This window comes from Python bivittatus, unplaced genomic scaffold (assembly GCF_059951505.1).
Source record: "Python bivittatus isolate LINGU-HERP-01145 unplaced genomic scaffold, Pbiv_v1 ctg000160_np1212, whole genome shotgun sequence".
Classification (NCBI taxonomy): Eukaryota; Metazoa; Chordata; class Lepidosauria; order Squamata; family Pythonidae; genus Python; species Python bivittatus.
The window spans coordinates 3,715,650-3,733,826 of NW_028277076.1; positions in this window are offsets into that span (position 1 = coordinate 3,715,650).

An 18,177-nucleotide genomic window follows, 5' to 3' on the forward strand; every position below is an offset into this window, starting at 1 on the left:
CGCTCGCCGGGTCGCGTCGATTTGGGCGAACCAGGCGTCCAGGGAGTTGATCTGGGATTCCGGCTGAGGCAACTCCGGCATGGGGACGAAGTCTCTCCCGGTGGCTACTTTGAACGGAGAGAACCCGGTACTCTTGTGGACGGCGTTGTTGTATGCCACTTCCGCGAATGGTAGTAGCTCCGCCCAATCGTCCTGTTGGTGCCCCACGTAGCAGCGCAGGTACTGTTCGAGCCCCCCGTTCAGGCGTTCCGTGGCTCCGTCCGTCTGCGGATGCGCCGCGGAAGAAAGGGCTTGCTTCGTCCCCACCCGCTTCAGGAACTCCCTCCAGAACCGCGCGATGAAGTTGCCGCCCCGATCGCTGACGACCCGTCGGGGCGCGCCGTGGAGCCGGTAAACATGTTGCACAAACAGTCTCGCCAACCCCTCTGCCGTGGGGACTCGCTGGCACGCTACAAAGTGCGCTTGTTTGGAGAATAAGTCCGTAACCACCCAAATGGTGGTCTTCCCCTTACTCTCCGGGAGCTCTACTATGAAGTCCATGGCGATCTCTTGCCATGGGCCGTCGGGTTCCGCTACCGACTGGAGTAGCCCTCTAGGTTTGCCTTTGGCCCCTTTCGCCATCGCGCACACCAGGCAACCCCCCGAGTACGCCTCCACGTCCTTACGGAGCGTGGGCCACCAGAACTGCCGCCAAATTAAATGGAGCATCTTCACAAAGCCGTAATGCCCCACGCTCCGGCTGTCGTGGGCTCTTTCCATGACCTCCCGTCGGCAACCCTCGGGCACGTACAGCTTTCCTTCGTGCCACCACAACCCCTCTTGGCTGGTTAGCGCCTCTCGGTTCTGCTTGAGCCAAGCGTCCCACTCCGCCGCCTCCGCGAACCCTTGCCTTACTTCAGGCGCCGCGTCCCGTCGCTCCCCCTTGGTCTAGCTCCGGGTCACCGCCTTTGCAGCCAGTCTGCTGGCAGGGATGATGGAGTCCACGATCTCCTCCCGTAGGCTGGCGTGCTGGGGCATGCGAGGCAGTCCATCTGCTAGGACGTTCCGCTTCCCGGGGATGTGTTTTAGTGTGAACCTGAACCTCCCGAAGTATTGGGACCACCGCGCCTGTTTGGGGGATAGCTTACGCGGGGTCTTCAGGGCCTCGAGGTTCTTATGGTCCGTCCACACCTCGAATGGTTCAGCTGCCCCCTCCAGTAGATGCCTCCACGTGGCCAGTGCCCACTTGACTGCGTACGCCTCTTTCTCCCACACCATCCACCTCCTCTCCGTCTCGGTGAATTTGCGGGAGGCGTAGGCGCATGGGTGGATGGCCCCCTCCGGGCTGGGCTGGAGCAGGACTGCCCCCGTTGCCACGTCTGACGCATCTACTTGGATTATAAACCGCCGATCTGGGTCGGGATGGCGCAGGATCGGCTCCGCTGTGAACCGCCGTTTTAGCTCCTCAAACGCCCCCTGGCATTCTGCAGTCCACGCAAGTGCCATGCTGGGCTTGGGGGGTTTTCCAGTGCCCTTGGTTTTTAGCAGGTCGGTTAGGGGAAGGGCGATTTGGGCGAAGTTCGGGATAAACTGTCTATAGAAGTTCGCAAACCCTAGGAAGCTTTGAAGTTGCCTCCGGGTTCGCGGCGCTTCCCAGCCCAGGACATCCTTTACTTTCGCTGGGTCCATCTCAATTCCCCGGCTGGATATTCGGTAGCCGAGGTAGTCTAGTTGCTCTCGATGGAACTCGCATTTCGATAGCTTCGCGTACAGCTGTGCCTTCAGCAGTCTCTGGAGCACCGTGCGCACCAGGCTCACGTGCTCCGCCAGGGTTTCGGTGTAGATGAGGATGTCGTCCAGGTAGACCAGGACGCCCCGGTAGAGTAGGTCGTGCAGCACCTCATTTATTAGCTGCATAAATACCCCCGGGGCCCCTTTTAATCCGAACGGCATCACGGAAAACTGGTAGCTTCCGAGCGGCGTGTTGAACGCCGTTTTCCACTCATCTTTAGCGCGGATCCTGACTCTGAAGTAAGCTTCACGCAAGTCCAGTTTTGTGAACACCCTCCCCTTAGACAGGTGCGACATCAGGTCCTTCATCAGGGGGAGGGGGTATTTGTACTCGGTGCTGATTGCGTTCAGCCCCCGGTAGTCCACGCACATTCGGAGCGAGCCATCCTTCTTCTCCCGGAATAGTACCGGGGCCGCTAATGGTGACTTCGCGGGTTGGATGAATCCCCGCGCTAGGTTCTTGTCTATGAACTCCCGCAGAGCCCCCATCTCTCTCCTTGACAGGGAGTACATTTTCGGCTTAGGCAGAGTCGCCCCTGGCTCTAACTCGATGGCGCAATCACTGGGCCGGTGTGGTGGGAGCTGGTCGGACTCCTTCTCCCCGAACGCTGCCGCCAGGTCTCGATACTGCCTCGGGATTCCACCGCCCGTCGTGGGTTCCCCGGGCCCTGCCTCTCGCTTTGCGGTTGTCTCACCAGTCGCCGCTGCCTCCCCACGCCTCGGGATCGTTGCGAGTCTCCGGGGTCCCGGCGCTGCTGCTGCTGCTGTTGCCGCCCGGGTCTCAGGCTCCGTCTGCTCTCGCCCCGTCTCCCGGTGCCTTGGATCCTCCACTTGCCCGTCTGTGGTTGCGGCCGCACCCGTCTCCACGGCTCGGTCCCCTCGGCTTTCGCACTTTGCCGGTCTGTCGACCCCGAACCGCACTGCCTCCGCCGTCCAGTCGACCCGTGGGTTCCGTCGCCGCAGCCACACCAAGCCGAGTACCACCGCGTAGTCGGCCACCGGGACCACCACAAATCTTAGTTCCTCCCGGTGACTCCCGATCATCATCTGGACCGGCTCGGTGTAATACTGAGCTGGCCCCCCCCCGCCAGCGTGCCGTCTAGCTGGCTGAATGCAATGGGCTCCCGGAGGCGCCTCAGCTGTAGTCCGAGCCCCGAGACCACAGCTGGGTGCATCAAGCAGTGGGTGCAGCCTGAATCCAGTAGCGCCCGCAGCTGTGCCTCCCCTCCGGATCTCACCCCCCGGATGTGTATTCTCACCCGGAACGGAGGGCAGTCCTCATCTCCGATTGGGTCCGCGCGCCTCGACTCCCCTGCTCGCACTGGGACGCCGTTCAGTGCAAGCGCGCCTCGTTTCCCGCTGGCTCCGAGTCCTCTCCGGAGGACACCGTCTCCGGGGTCGACCACCCCCGCGTCCTTTTCGGTCACCGCCGCCACTGCCCCCTTCCGCGGTCAGTCGCCGGCCCTTTTCCCGGTCGCACGCGGGGGCTTGACTTCAGGCTGTGGTGAGGCTCCTTCCCGCTCCGTCGGGCACTGCGCCGCTCGGTGGCCTCTGCCTCCGCACCGGAAGCACAGGTTCGGGGCTCTGGTCGCCTCTCGCCCCCGGTGGACTGCCGCCGACTGCTCCGCCTTTCCTCGGGGGTTCTCTCCCTCGGCTGGTCCCTCGGCTGGTCCCGTCGCCTCGCGCTTTGTTGGATCTGCCGCCATGCCGATTCTGCCGTTCCGGCCAGCCAGATCCAATCTTTCACTGTGGACGGGTCGTCCCGCCCCAGTGCCCACTCCAGGATCTCTGGATTGAGCCCCTCTTAAAATACTTCACCCTCAGGGACTCCGGCCAGTCCGTGAGCTTCTCTGCCAACCTCCGGAACCCCAGGGCGTACTCCGATACCGACTTGCCCCGCTGTCTGAACTGCAGGATGTCGTCCTCCGCCCGCTTGGCGCTCAATGTGTCCTCGAATCTGTCCCGGAGCGCCTGCATGAAGTCCGGGAAACTCCGTAGTTCCGCCGCGTTGGCATCATATAGTCCGATCACCCAGCTAGCTGCTTGGCCATCTAGCAGCTCGGCCACGTAGGATACTCTATCCTCGTCCCTAGCGAATAGGTGACCACCCCTCTGCATGAACCCCCTAACGTGCGTCCAAAAATGCGGCAGCTGTTCAGGGTCCCCTGAGAACTTCCCAGTGATGCCTCGAAGTCTCAGGGCGTCTGCCGCCCGTCGGTCCACCGACCGGGGCATCGTGGGCGGTGCCGGCTGGGGTGCCGGACCGCCACCCCTGTTGCTCGCCCCATCGCTCACCGCCGATGGTCCCACTCTCTGTAGCAGAGTCTGGAGCATCGCCTCCATGGCGTCTAGGCGCCGCTCGACTCTCTCCTCTAGTCGGGCGAACTTCTCGTCCCACTCGCGGTTCCGGGACCCTGAACCTCGGGTCATCGTGACGCCTGAACCGTCTGGCCCTTGGTTCACGCCCATCGACCACCGCTCGGCTGGAGGGCGCCCGGTCCTGGTCGCTGTCCCGTCGCTCCCGGGTGGCTCTGACCGTCCCTCCTCGAGCCTGGGTTCCTCGTGCTCCAGCTGACCCACGGATTCCTCGTCGCTGGTCATGCCTGTATTGGAAAGGGAAACGCTCCTCGGTGGTACCGGGTAGCGCTAACGGTGAGTCCTGGCTTTATGTAAGGTTTGCCCCGTTCGACAGAGAAACTCTCGTGACACGTGTGGTTCACAAAGAAGGTTTACTCATGCGTAACGTAGTAGTCACAAGCAAAGCCAGGACTGGCTTGGTACAATTGCATCACTTGTTATATTCCCCCCTTCCCGCGCTTTTTTCCCGCCCCACGATCACGTTGCAGCTGCGGATTATGGGCCCCCAATAATCCCCCTTGATTGTTCATGATGGCAGGATCGGTCAGGGTCTATTGTCCTTGATTGCCAGTCCCCCTCTGGCTGGGTTGGTTCCTCCCCGTTACGTGCAAGCCCGCGGGTTCTGTGCTGCGTTGCGATCTTGTTTCGCTGCCTGCGGCCCCGTTCATTGCTGGCTCGCGCCGTTATCAGTTTATAGTTAAAAGCTTCCGCTGCGGTTTTCCTGTTTGGCTGGGCGCAGGTGGCCCGTTAATTAGCGGCGCTTTCGGTTCCTCTTTTCCCCGCTAGCTACCGCCGGTGGATTCCGCGTGGTCTGGCTGCGAGCTTCCCTGAAGCCCCGTGCTTCCCTGAAGCCCCATGCTGACCGAACCTGACATACCGCCCCCCTGAAGACAACTCCCCCCCCGGCTCTATTTCGGCTTCCCGGGGTATTTATTGTAAAAGTCCCGCACTAGGTCCGGCGCCCTTATGTGGGTTTTACTCACCCATTCGCTGTGGGACTTGGGAAAATGTTTCCATTACACTAGGAGCTGGACCTGCCCCTTGTGCCTCCTGGCGTCCAGTATCTGGTTGATCTCGAAATGCTGCTACCCCCCGACCATGATGGGTGGTGGCACTCCCTCTGCCTTGTGCCAGGCGTTCCCCGGCTGGTGCAGCTTTAGCAGGCTGCAATGGAACACCGGGTGGATCTTCCCGAGGCTTTTCGGGAGCGTCAGCCTGATGGTTACTGGATTGCTGACCTCTGCAATGGGGAACGGCCCCACAAACCTCGGGCTGAGATTTTTTGATGCCTGGTGCGTCTTTAGGTTTTTGGTTGACAGATACACCTGGTCCCCCACTTTCCACTGCTCCTCAGGGAGCCTCTTGCGGTCCGCGTGTTTCTTGTACTCGGCTTTGGCTCTTTGCAATGCCGCGTGTGCCACTCGCCGGGTCGCGTCGATTTGGGCGAACCAGGCGTCCAGGGAGTTGATCTGGGATTCCGGCTGAGGCAACTCCGGCATGGGGACGAAGTCTCTCCCGGTGGCTACTTTGAACGGAGAGAACCCGGTACTCTTGTGGACGGCGTTGTTGTATGCCACTTCCGCGAATGGTAGTAGCTCCGCCCAATCGTCCTGTTGGTGCCCCACGTAGCAGCGCAGGTACTGTTCGAGCCCCCCGTTCAGGCGTTCCGTGGCTCCGTCCGTCTGCGGATGCGCCGCGGAAGAAAGGGCTTGCTTCGTCCCCACCCGCTTCAGGAACTCCCTCCAGAACCGCGCGATGAAGTTGCCGCCCCGATCGCTGACGACCCGTCGGGGCGCGCCGTGGAGCCGGTAAACATGTTGCACGAACAGTCTCGCCAACCCCTCTGCCGTGGGGACTCGCTGGCACGCTACAAAGTGCGCTTGTTTGGAGAATAAGTCCGTAACCACCCAAATGGTGGTCTTCCCCTTACTCTCCGGGAGCTCTACTATGAAGTCCATGGCGATCTCTTGCCATGGGCCGTCGGGTTCCGCTACCGACTGGAGTAGCCCTCTAGGTTTGCCTTTGGCCCCTTTCGCCGTCGCGCACACCGGGCAACCCCCCGAGTACGCCTCCACGTCCTTACGGAGCGTGGGCCACCAGAACTGCCGCCAAATTAAATGGAGCATCTTCACAAAGCCGTAATGCCCCGCGCTCCGGCTGTCGTGGGCTCTTTCCATGACCTCCCGTCGGCAACCCTCGGGCACGTACAGCTTTCCTTCGTGCCACCACAACCCCTCTTGGCTGGTTAGCGCCTCTCGGTTCTGCTTGAGCCAAGCGTCCCACTCCGCCGCCTCCGCGAACCCTTGCCTTACTTCAGGCGCCGCGTCCCGTCGCTCCCCCTTGGTCTGGCTCCAGGTCACCGCCTTTGCAGCCAGTCTGCTGGCAGGGATGATGGAGTCCACGATCTCCTCCCGTAGGCTGGCGTGCTGGGGCATGCGAGACAGTCCATCTGCTAGGACGTTCCGCTTCCCGGGGATGTGTTTTAGTGTGAACCTGAACCTCCCGAAGTATTGGGACCACCGCGCCTGTTTGGGGGATAGCTTACGCGGGGTCTTCAGGGCCTCGAGGTTCTTATGGTCCGTCCACACCTCGAATGGTTCAGCTGCCCCTCCAGTAGATGCCTCCACGTGGCCAGTGCCCACTTGACTGCGTACGCCTCTTTCTCCCACACCATCCACCTCCTCTCCGTCTCGGTGAATTTGCGGGAGGCGTAGGCGCATGGGTGGATGGCCCTCCGGGCTGGGCTGGAGCAGGACTGCCCCCGTTGCCACGTCTGACGCATCTACTTGGATTATAAACCGCCGATCTGGGTCGGGATGGCGCAGGATCGGCTCCGCTGTGAACCGCCGTTTTAGCTCCTCAAACGCCCCCTGGCATTCTGCAGTCCACGCAAGTGCCATGCTGGGCTTGGGGGGTTTTCCAGTGCCCTTGGTTTTTAGCAGGTCGGTTAGGGGAAGGGCGATTTGGGCGAAGTTCGGGATAAACTGTCTATAGAAGTTCGCAAACCCTAGGAAGCTTTGAAGTTGCCTCCGGGTTCGCGGCGCTTCCCAGCCCAGGACATCCTTTACTTTCGCTGGGTCCATCTCAATTCCCCGGCTGGATATTCGGTAGCCGAGGTAGTCTAGTTGCTCTCGATGGAACTCGCATTTCGATAGCTTCGCGTACAGCTGTGCCTTCAGCAGTCTCTGGAGCACCGTGCGCACCAGGCTCACGTGCTCCGCCAGGGTTTCGGTGTAGATGAGGATGTCGTCCAGGTAGACCAGGACGCCCCGGTAGAGTAGGTCGTGCAGCACCTCATTTATTAGCTGCATAAATACCCCGGGGCCCCTTTTAATCCGAACGGCATCACGGAAAACTGGTAGCTTCCGAGCGGCGTGTTGAACGCCGTTTTCCACTCATCTTTAGCGCGGATCCTGACTCTGAAGTAAGCTTCACGCAAGTCCAGTTTTGTGAACACCCTCCCCTTAGACAGGTGCGACATCAGGTCCTTCATCAGGGGAGGGGGTATTTGTACTCGGTGCTGATTGCGTTCAGCCCCCGGTAGTCCACGCACATTCGGAGCGAGCCATCCTTCTTCTCCCGGAATAGTACCGGGGCCGCTAATGGTGACTTCGCGGGTTGGATGAATCCCCGCGCTAGGTTCTTGTCTATGAACTCCCGCAGAGCCCCCATCTCTCTCCTTGACAGGGAGTACATTTTCGGCTTAGGCAGAGTCGCCCCTGGCTCTAACTCGATGGCGCAATCACTGGGCCGGTGTGGTGGGAGCTGGTCGGACTCCTTCTCCCCGAACGCTGCCGCCAGGTCTCGATACTGCCTCGGGATTCCACCGCCCGTCGTGGGTTCCCCGGGCCCTGCCTCTCGCTTTGCGGTTGTCTCACCAGTCGCCGCTGCCTCCCCACGCCTCGGGATCGTTGCGAGTCTCCGGGGTCCCGGCGCTGCTGCTGCTGCTGTTGCCGCCCGGGTCTCAGGCTCCGTCTGCTCTCGCCCCGTCTCCCGGTGCCTTGGATCCTCCACTTGCCCGTCTGTGGTTGCGGCCGCACCCGTCTCCACGGCTCGGTCCCCTCGGCTTTCGCACTTTGCCGGTCTGTCGACCCCGAACCGCACTGCCTCCGCCGTCCAGTCGACCCGTGGGTTCCGTCGCCGCAGCCACACCAAGCCGAGTACCACCGCGTAGTCGGCCACCGGGACCACCACAAATCTTAGTTCTTCCCGGTGACTCCCGATCGTCATCTGGACCGGCTCGGTGTAATACTGAGCTGGCCCCCCGCCAGCGTGCCGTCTAGCTGGCTGAATGCAATGGGCTCCCGGAGGCGCCTCAGCTGTAGTCCGAGCCCCGAGACCACAGCTGGGTGCATCAAGCAGTGGGTGCAGCCTGAATCCAGTAGCGCCCGCAGCTGTGCCTCCCCTCCGGATCTCACCCCCGGATGTGTATTCTCACCCGGAACGGAGGGCAGTCCTCATCTCCGATTGGGTCCGCGCGCCTCGACTCCCCTGCTCGCACTGGGACGCCGTTCAGTGCAAGCGCGCCTCGTTTCCCGCTGGCTCCGAGTCCTCTCCGGAGGACACCGTCTCCGGGGTCGACCACCCCCGCGTCCTTTTCGGTCACCGCCGCCACTGCCCCCTTCCGCGGTCAGTCGCCGGCCCTTTTCCCGGTCGCACGCGGGGGCTTGACTTCAGGCTGTGGTGAGGCTCCTTCCCGCTCCGTCGGGCACTGCGCCGCTCGGTGGCCTCTGCCTCCGCACCGGAAGCACAGGTTCGGGGCTCTGGTCGCCTCTCGCCCCCCGGTGGACTGCCGCCGACTGCTCCGCCTTTCCTCGGGGGTTCTCTCCCTCGGCTGGTCCCTCGGCTGGTCCCGTCGCCTCGCGCTTTGTTGGATCTGCCGCCATGCCGATTCTGCCGTTCCGGCCAGCCAGATCCAATCTTTCACTGTGGACGGGTCGTCCCGCCCCAGTGCCCACTCCAGGATCTCTGGATTGAGCCCCCTCTTAAAATACTTCACCCTCAGGGACTCCGGCCAGTCCGTGAGCTTCTCTGCCAACCTCCGGAACTCCAGGGCGTACTCCGATACCGACTTGCCCCGCTGTCTGAACTGCAGGATGTCGTCCTCCGCCCGCTTGGCGCTCAATGTGTCCTCGAATCTGTCCCGGAGCGCCTGCATGAAGTCCGGGAAACTCCGTAGTTCCGCCGCGTTGGCATCATATAGTCCGATCACCCAGCTAGCTGCTTGGCCATCTAGCAGCTCGGCCACGTAGGATACTCTATCCTCGTCCCTAGCGAATAGGTGACCACCCCTCTGCATGAACCCCCTAACGTGCGTCCAAAAATGCGGCAGCTGTTCAGGGTCCCCTGAGAACTTCCCAGTGATGCCTCGAAGTCTCAGGGCGTCTGCCGCCCGTCGGTCCACCGACCGGGGCATCGTGGGCGGTGCCGGCTGGGGTGCCGGACCGCCACCCCTGTTGCTCGCCCCATCGCTCACCGCCGATGGTCCCACTCTCTGTAGCAGAGTCTGGAGCATCGCCTCCATGGCGTCTAGGCGCCGCTCGACTCTCTCCTCTAGTCGGGCGAACTTCTCGTCCCACTCGCGGTTCCGGGACCCTGAACCTCGGGTCATCGTGACGCCTGAACCGTCTGGCCCTTGGTTCACGCCCATCGACCACCGCTCGGCTGGAGGGCGCCCGGTCCTGGTCGCTGTCCCGTCGCTCCCGGGTGGCTCTGACCGTCCCTCCTCGAGCCTGGGTTCCTCGTGCTCCAGCTGACCCACGGATTCCTCGTCGCTGGTCATGCCTGTATTGGAAAGGGAAACGCTCCTCGGTGGTACCGGGTAGCGCTAACGGTGAGTCCTGGCTTTATGTAAGGTTTGCCCCGTTCGACAGAGAAACTCTCGTGACACGTGTGGTTCACAAAGAAGGTTTACTCATGCATAACGTAGTAGTCACAAGCAAAGCCAGGACTGGCTTGGTACAATTGCATCACTTGTTATATTCCCCCCTTCCCGCGCTTTTTTCCCGCCCCACGATCACGTTGCAGCTGCGGATTATGGGCCCCCAATAATCCCCCTTGATTGTTCATGATGGCAGGATCGGTCAGGGTCTATTGTCCTTGATTGCCAGTCCCCCTCTGGCTGGGTTGGTTCCTCCCCGTTACGTGCAAGCCCGCGGGTTCTGTGCTGCGTTGCGATCTTGTTTCGCTGCCTGCGGCCCCGTTCATTGCTGGCTCGCGCCGTTATCAGTTTATAGTTAAAAGCTTCCGCTGCGGTTTTCCTGTTTGGCTGGGCGCAGGTGGCCCGTTAATTAGCGGCGCTTTCGGTTCCTCTTTTCCCCGCTAGCTACCGCCGGTGGATTCCGCGTGGTCTGGCTGCGAGCTTCCCTGAAGCCCCGTGCTTCCCTGAAGCCCCATGCTGACCGAACCTGACATACCGCCCCCCTGAAGACAACTCCCCCCCCGGCTCTATTTCGGCTTCCCGGGGTATTTATTGTAAAAGTCCCGCACTAGGTCCGGCGCCCTTATGTGGGTTTTACTCACCCATTCGCTGTGGGACTTGGGAAAATGTTTCCATTACACTAGGAGCTGGACCTGCCCCTTGTGCCTCCTGGCGTCCAGTATCTGGTTGATCTCGAAATGCTGCTCCCCCCCGACCATGATGGGTGGTGGCACTCCCTCTGCCTTGTGCCAGGCGTTCCCCGGCTGGTGCAGCTTTAGCAGGCTGCAATGGAACACCGGGTGGATCTTCCCGAGGCTTTTCGGGAGCGTCAGCCTGATGGTTACTGGATTGCTGACCTCTGCAATGGGGAACGGCCCCACAAACCTCGGGCTGAGTTTTTTTGATGCCTGGTGCGTCTTTAGGTTTTTGGTTGACAGATACACCTGGTCCCCCACTTTCCACTGCTCCTCAGGGAGCCTCTTGCGGTCCGCGTGTTTCTTGTACTCGGCTTTGGCTCTTTGCAATGCCGCGTGCGCCGCTCGCCGGGTCGCGTCGATTTGGGCGAACCAGGCGTCCAGGGAGTTGATCTGGGATTCCGGCTGAGGCAACTCCGGCATGGGGACGAAGTCTCTCCCGGTGGCTACTTTGAACGGAGAGAACCCGGTACTCTTGTGGACGGCGTTGTTGTATGCCACTTCCGCGAATGGTAGTAGCTCCGCCCAATCGTCCTGTTGGTGCCCCACGTAGCAGCGCAGGTACTGTTCGAGCCCCCCGTTCAGGCGTTCCGTGGCTCCGTCCGTCTGCGGATGCGCCGCGGAAGAAAGGGCTTGCTTCGTCCCCACCCGCTTCAGGAACTCCCTCCAGAACCGCGCGATGAAGTTGCCGCCCCGATCGCTGACGACCCGTCGGGGCGCGCCGTGGAGCCGGTAAACATGTTGCACGAACAGTCTCGCCAACCCCTCTGCCGTGGGGACTCGCTGGCACGCTACAAAGTGCGCTTGTTTGGAGAATAAGTCCGTAACCACCCAAATGGTGGTCTTCCCCTTACTCTCCGGGAGCTCTACTATGAAGTCCATGGCGATCTCTTGCCATGGGCCGTCGGGTTCCGCTACCGACTGGAGTAGCCCTCTAGGTTTGCCTTTGGCCCCTTTCGCCGTCGCGCACACCGGGCAACCCCCCGAGTACGCCTCCACGTCCTTACGGAGCGTGGGCCACCAGAACTGCCGCCAAATTAAATGGAGCATCTTCACAAAGCCGTAATGCCCCGCGCTCCGGCTGTCGTGGGCTCTTTCCATGACCTCCCGTCGGCAACCCTCGGGCACGTACAGCTTTCCTTCGTGCCACCACAACCCCTCTTGGCTGGTTAGCGCCTCTCGGTTCTGCTTGAGCCAAGCGTCCCACTCCGCCGCCTCCGCGAACCCTTGCCTTACTTCAGGCGCCGCGTCCCGTCGCTCCCCCTTGGTCTGGCTCCAGGTCACCGCCTTTGCAGCCAGTCTGCTGGCAGGGATGATGGAGTCCACGATCTCCTCCCGTAGGCTGGCGTGCTGGGGCATGCGAGACAGTCCATCTGCTAGGACGTTCCGCTTCCCGGGGATGTGTTTTAGTGTGAACCTGAACCTCCCGAAGTATTGGGACCACCGCGCCTGTTTGGGGGATAGCTTACGCGGGGTCTTCAGGGCCTCGAGGTTCTTATGGTCCGTCCACACCTCGAATGGTTCAGCTGCCCCTCCAGTAGATGCCTCCACGTGGCCAGTGCCCACTTGACTGCGTACGCCTCTTTCTCCCACACCATCCACCTCCTCTCCGTCTCGGTGAATTTGCGGGAGGCGTAGGCGCATGGGTGGATGGCCACATCCGGGCTGGGCTGGAGCAGGACTGCCCCCGTTGCCACGTCTGACGCATCTACTTGGATTATAAACCGCCGATCTGGGTCGGGATGGCGCAGGATCGGCTCCGCTGTGAACCGCCGTTTTAGCTCCTCAAACGCCCCCTGGCATTCTGCAGTCCACGCAAGTGCCATGCTGGGCTTGGGGGGTTTTCCAGTGCCCTTGGTTTTTAGCAGGTCGGTTAGGGGAAGGGCGATTTGGGCGAAGTTCGGGATAAACTGTCTATAGAAGTTCGCAAACCCTAGGAAGCTTTGAAGTTGCCTCCGGGTTCGCGGCGCTTCCCAGCCCAGGACATCCTTTACTTTCGCTGGGTCCATCTCAATTCCCCGGCTGGATATTCGGTAGCCGAGGTAGTCTAGTTGCTCTCGATGGAACTCGCATTTCGATAGCTTCGCGTACAGCTGTGCCTTCAGCAGTCTCTGGAGCACCGTGCGCACCAGGCTCACGTGCTCCGCCAGGGTTTCGGTGTAGATGAGGATGTCGTCCAGGTAGACCAGGACGCCCCGGTAGAGTAGGTCGTGCAGCACCTCATTTATTAGCTGCATAAATACCCCGGGGCCCCTTTTAATCCGAACGGCATCACGGAAAACTGGTAGCTTCCGAGCGGCGTGTTGAACGCCGTTTTCCACTCATCTTTAGCGCGGATCCTGACTCTGAAGTAAGCTTCACGCAAGTCCAGTTTTGTGAACACCCTCCCCTTAGACAGGTGCGACATCAGGTCCTTCATCAGGGGGAGGGGGTATTTGTACTCGGTGCTGATTGCGTTCAGCCCCCGGTAGTCCACGCACATTCGGAGCGAGCCATCCTTCTTCTCCCGGAATAGTACCGGGGCCGCTAATGGTGACTTCGCGGGTTGGATGAATCCCCGCGCTAGGTTCTTGTCTATGAACTCCCGCAGAGCCCCCATCTCTCCTTGACAGGGAGTACATTTTCGGCTTAGGCAGAGTCGCCCCTGGCTCTAACTCGATGGCGCAATCACTGGGCCGGTGTGGTGGGAGCTGGTCGGACTCCTTCTCCCCGAACGCTGCCGCCAGGTCTCGATACTGCCTCGGGATTCCACCGCCCGTCGTGGGTTCCCCGGGCCCTGCCTCTCGCTTTGCGGTTGTCTCACCAGTCGCCGCTGCCTCCCCACGCCTCGGGATCGTTGCGAGTCTCCGGGGTCCCGGCGCTGCTGCTGCTGCTGTTGCCGCCCGGGTCTCAGGCTCCGTCTGCTCTCGCCCCGTCTCCCGGTGCCTTGGATCCTCCACTTGCCCGTCTGTGGTTGCGGCCGCACCCGTCTCCACGGCTCGGTCCCCTCGGCTTTCGCACTTTGCCGGTCTGTCGACCCCGAACCGCACTGCCTCCGCCGTCCAGTCGACCCGTGGGTTCCGTCGCCGCAGCCACACCAAGCCGAGTACCACCGCGTAGTCGGCCACCGGGACCACCACAAATCTTAGTTCTTCCCGGTGACTCCCGATCGTCATCTGGACCGGCTCGGTGTAATACTGAGCTGGCCCCCCCCCGCCAGCGTGCCGTCTAGCTGGCTGAATGCAATGGGCTCCCGGAGGCGCCTCAGCTGTAGTCCGAGCCCCGAGACCACAGCTGGGTGCATCAAGCAGTGGGTGCAGCCTGAATCCAGTAGCGCCCGCAGCTGTGCCTCCCCTCCGGATCTCACCCCCCGGATGTGTATTCTCACCCGGAACGGAGGGCAGTCCTCATCTCCGATTGGGTCCGCGCGCCTCGACTCCCCTGCTCGCACTGGGACGCCGTTCAGTGCAAGCGCGCCTCGTTTCCCGCTGGCTCCGAGTCCTCTCCGGAGGACACCGTCTCCGGGGTCGACCACCCCCCGCGTCCTTTTTCGGTCACCGCCGCCACTGCCCCCTTCCGCGGTCAGTCGCCGGCCCTTTTCCCGGTCGCACGCGGGGGCTTGACTTCAGGCTGTGGTGAGGCTCCTTCCCGCTCCGTCGGGCACTGCGCCGCTCGGTGGCCTCTGCCTCCGCACCGGAAGCACAGGTTCGGGGCTCTGGTCGCCTCTCGCCCCCCGGTGGACTGCCGCCGACTGCTCCGCCTTTCCTCGGGGGTTCTCTCCCTCGGCTGGTCCCTCGGCTGGTCCCGTCGCCTCGCGCTTTGTTGGATCTGCCGCCATGCCGATTCTGCCGTTCCGGCCAGCCAGATCCAATCTTTCACTGTGGACGGGTCGTCCCGCCCCAGTGCCCACTCCAGGATCTCTGGATTGAGCCCCCTCTTAAAATACTTCACCCTCAGGGACTCCGGCCAGTCCGTGAGCTTCTCTGCCAACCTCCGGAACTCCAGGGCGTACTCCGATACCGACTTGCCCCGCTGTCTGAACTGCAGGATGTCGTCCTCCGCCCACTTGGCGCTCAATGTGTCCTCGAATCTGTCCCGGAGCGCCTGCATGAAGTCCGGGAAACTCCGTAGTTCCGCCGCGTTGGCATCATATAGTCCGATCACCCAGCTAGCTGCTTGGCCATCTAGCAGCTCGGCCACGTAGGATACTCTATCCTCGTCCCTAGCGAATAGGTGACCACCCCTCTGCATGAACCCCCTAACGTGCGTCCAAAAATGCGGCAGCTGTTCAGGGTCCCCTGAGAACTTCCCAGTGATGCCTCGAAGTCTCAGGGCGTCTGCCGCCCGTCGGTCCACCGACCGGGGCATCGTGGGCGGTGCCGGCTGGGGTGCCGGACCGCCACCCCTGTTGCTCGCCCCATCGCTCACCGCCGATGGTCCCACTCTCTGTAGCAGAGTCTGGAGCATCGCCTCCATGGCGTCTAGGCGCCGCTCGACTCTCTCCTCTAGTCGGGCGAACTTCTCGTCCCACTCGCGGTTCCGGGACCCTGAACCTCGGGTCATCGTGACGCCTGAACCGTCTGGCCCTTGGTTCACGCCCATCGACCACCGCTCGGCTGGAGGGCGCCCGGTCCTGGTCGCTGTCCCGTCGCTCCCGGGTGGCTCTGACCGTCCCTCCTCGAGCCTGGGTTCCTCGTGCTCCAGCTGACCCACGGATTCCTCGTCGCTGGTCATGCCTGTATTGGAAAGGGAAACGCTCCTCGGTGGTACCGGGTAGCGCTAACGGTGAGTCCTGGCTTTATGTAAGGTTTGCCCCGTTCGACAGAGAAACTCTCGTGACACGTGTGGTTCACAAAGAAGGTTTACTCATGCGTAACGTAGTAGTCACAAGCAAAGCCAGGACTGGCTTGGTACAATTGCATCACTTGTTATATTCCCCCTTCCCGCGCTGTTTTCCCGCCCCACGATCACGTTGCAGCTGCGGATTATGGGCCCCCAATAATCCCCCTTGATTGTTCATGATGGCAGGATCGGTCAGGGTCTATTGTCCTTGATTGCCAGTCCCCCTCTGGCTGGGTTGGTTCCTCCCCGTTACGTGCAAGCCCGCGGGTTCTGTGCTGCGTTGCGATCTTGTTTCGCTGCCTGCGGCCCCGTTCATTGCTGGCTCGCGCCGTTATCAGTTTATAGTTAAAAGCTTCCGCTGCGGTTTTCCTGTTTGGCTGGGCGCAGGTGGCCCGTTAATTAGCGGCGCTTTCGGTTCCTCTTTTCCCCGCTAGCTACCGCCGGTGGATTCCGCGTGGTCTGGCTGCGAGCTTCCCTGAAGCCCCGTGCTTCCCTGAAGCCCCATGCTGACCGAACCTGACATACCGCCCCCCTGAAGACAACTCCCCCCCCGGCTCTATTTCGGCTTCCCGGGGTATTTATTGTAAAAGTCCCGCACTAGGTCCGGCGCCCTTATGTGGGTTTTACTCACCCATTCGCTGTGGGACTTGGGAAAATGTTTCCATTACACTAGGAGCTGGACCTGCCCCTTGTGCCTCCTGGCGTCCAGTATCTGGTTGATCTCGAAATGCTGCTCCCCCCCGACCATGATGGGTGGTGGCACTCCCTCTGCCTTGTGCCAGGCGTTCCCCGGCTGGTGCAGCTTTAGCAGGCTGCAATGGAACACCGGGTGGATCTTCCCGAGGCTTTTCGGGAGCGTCAGCCTGATGGTTACTGGATTGCTGACCTCTGCAATGGGGAACGGCCCCACAAACCTCGGGCTGAGTTTTTAAGATGCCTGGTGCGTCTTTAGGTTTTTGGTTGACAGATACACCTGGTCCCCCACTTTCCACTGCTCCTCAGGGAGCCTCTTGCGGTCCGCGTGTTTCTTGTACTCGGCTTTGGCTCTTTGCAATGCCGCGTGTGCCACTCGCCGGGTCGCGTCGATTTGGGCGAACCAGGCGTCCAGGGAGTTGATCTGGGATTCCGGCTGAGGCAACTCCGGCATGGGGACGAAGTCTCTCCCGGTGGCTACTTTGAACGGAGAGAACCCGGTACTCTTGTGGACGGCGTTGTTGTATGCCACTTCCGCGAATGGTAGTAGCTCCGCCCAATCGTCCTGTTGGTGCCCCACGTAGCAGCGCAGGTACTGTTCGAGCCCCCCGTTCAGGCGTTCCGTGGCTCCGTCCGTCTGCGGATGCGCCGCGGAAGAAAGGGCTTGCTTCGTCCCCACCCGCTTCAGGAACTCCCTCCAGAACCGCGCGATGAAGTTGCCGCCCCGATCGCTGACGACCCGTCGGGGCGCGCCGTGGAGCCGGTAAACATGTTGCACGAACAGTCTCGCCAACCCCTCTGCCGTGGGGACTCGCTGGCACGCTACAAAGTGCGCTTGTTTGGAGAATAAGTCCGTAACCACCCAAATGGTGGTCTTCCCCTTACTCTCCGGGAGCTCTACTATGAAGTCCATGGCGATCTCTTGCCATGGGCCGTCGGGTTCCGCTACCGACTGGAGTAGCCCTCTAGGTTTGCCTTTGGCCCCTTTCGCCGTCGCGCACACCGGGCAACCCCCCGAGTACGCCTCCACGTCCTTACGGAGCGTGGGCCACCAGAACTGCCGCCAAATTAAATGGAGCATCTTCACAAAGCCGTAATGCCCCGCGCTCCGGCTGTCGTGGGCTCTTTCCATGACCTCCCGTCGGCAACCCTCGGGCACGTACAGCTTTCCTTCGTGCCACCACAACCCCTCTTGGCTGGTTAGCGCCTCTCGGTTCTGCTTGAGCCAAGCGTCCCACTCCGCCGCCTCCGCGAACCCTTGCCTTACTTCAGGCGCCGCGTCCCGTCGCTCCCCCTTGGTCTGGCTCCAGGTCACCGCCTTTGCAGCCAGTCTGCTGGCAGGGATGATGGAGTCCACGATCTCCTCCCGTAGGCTGGCGTGCTGGGGCATGCGAGACAGTCCATCTGCTAGGACGTTCCGCTTCCCGGGGATGTGTTTTAGTGTGAACCTGAACCTCCCGAAGTATTGGGACCACCGCGCCTGTTTGGGGGATAGCTTACGCGGGGTCTTCAGGGCCTCGAGGTTCTTATGGTCCGTCCACACCTCGAATGGTTCAGCTGCCCCCTCCAGTAGATGCCTCCACGTGGCCAGTGCCCACTTGACTGCGTACGCCTCTTTCTCCCACACCATCCACCTCCTCTCCGTCTCGGTGAATTTGCGGGAGGCGTAGGCGCATGGGTGGATGGCCCCCTCCGGGCTGGGCTGGAGCAGGACTGCCCCCGTTGCCACGTCTGACGCATCTACTTGGATTATAAACCGCCGATCTGGGTCGGGATGGCGCAGGATCGGCTCCGCTGTGAACCGCCGTTTTAGCTCCTCAAACGCCCCCTGGCATTCTGCAGTCCACGCAAGTGCCATGCTGGGCTTGGGGGGTTTTCCAGTGCCCTTGGTTTTTAGCAGGTCGGTTAGGGGAAGGGCGA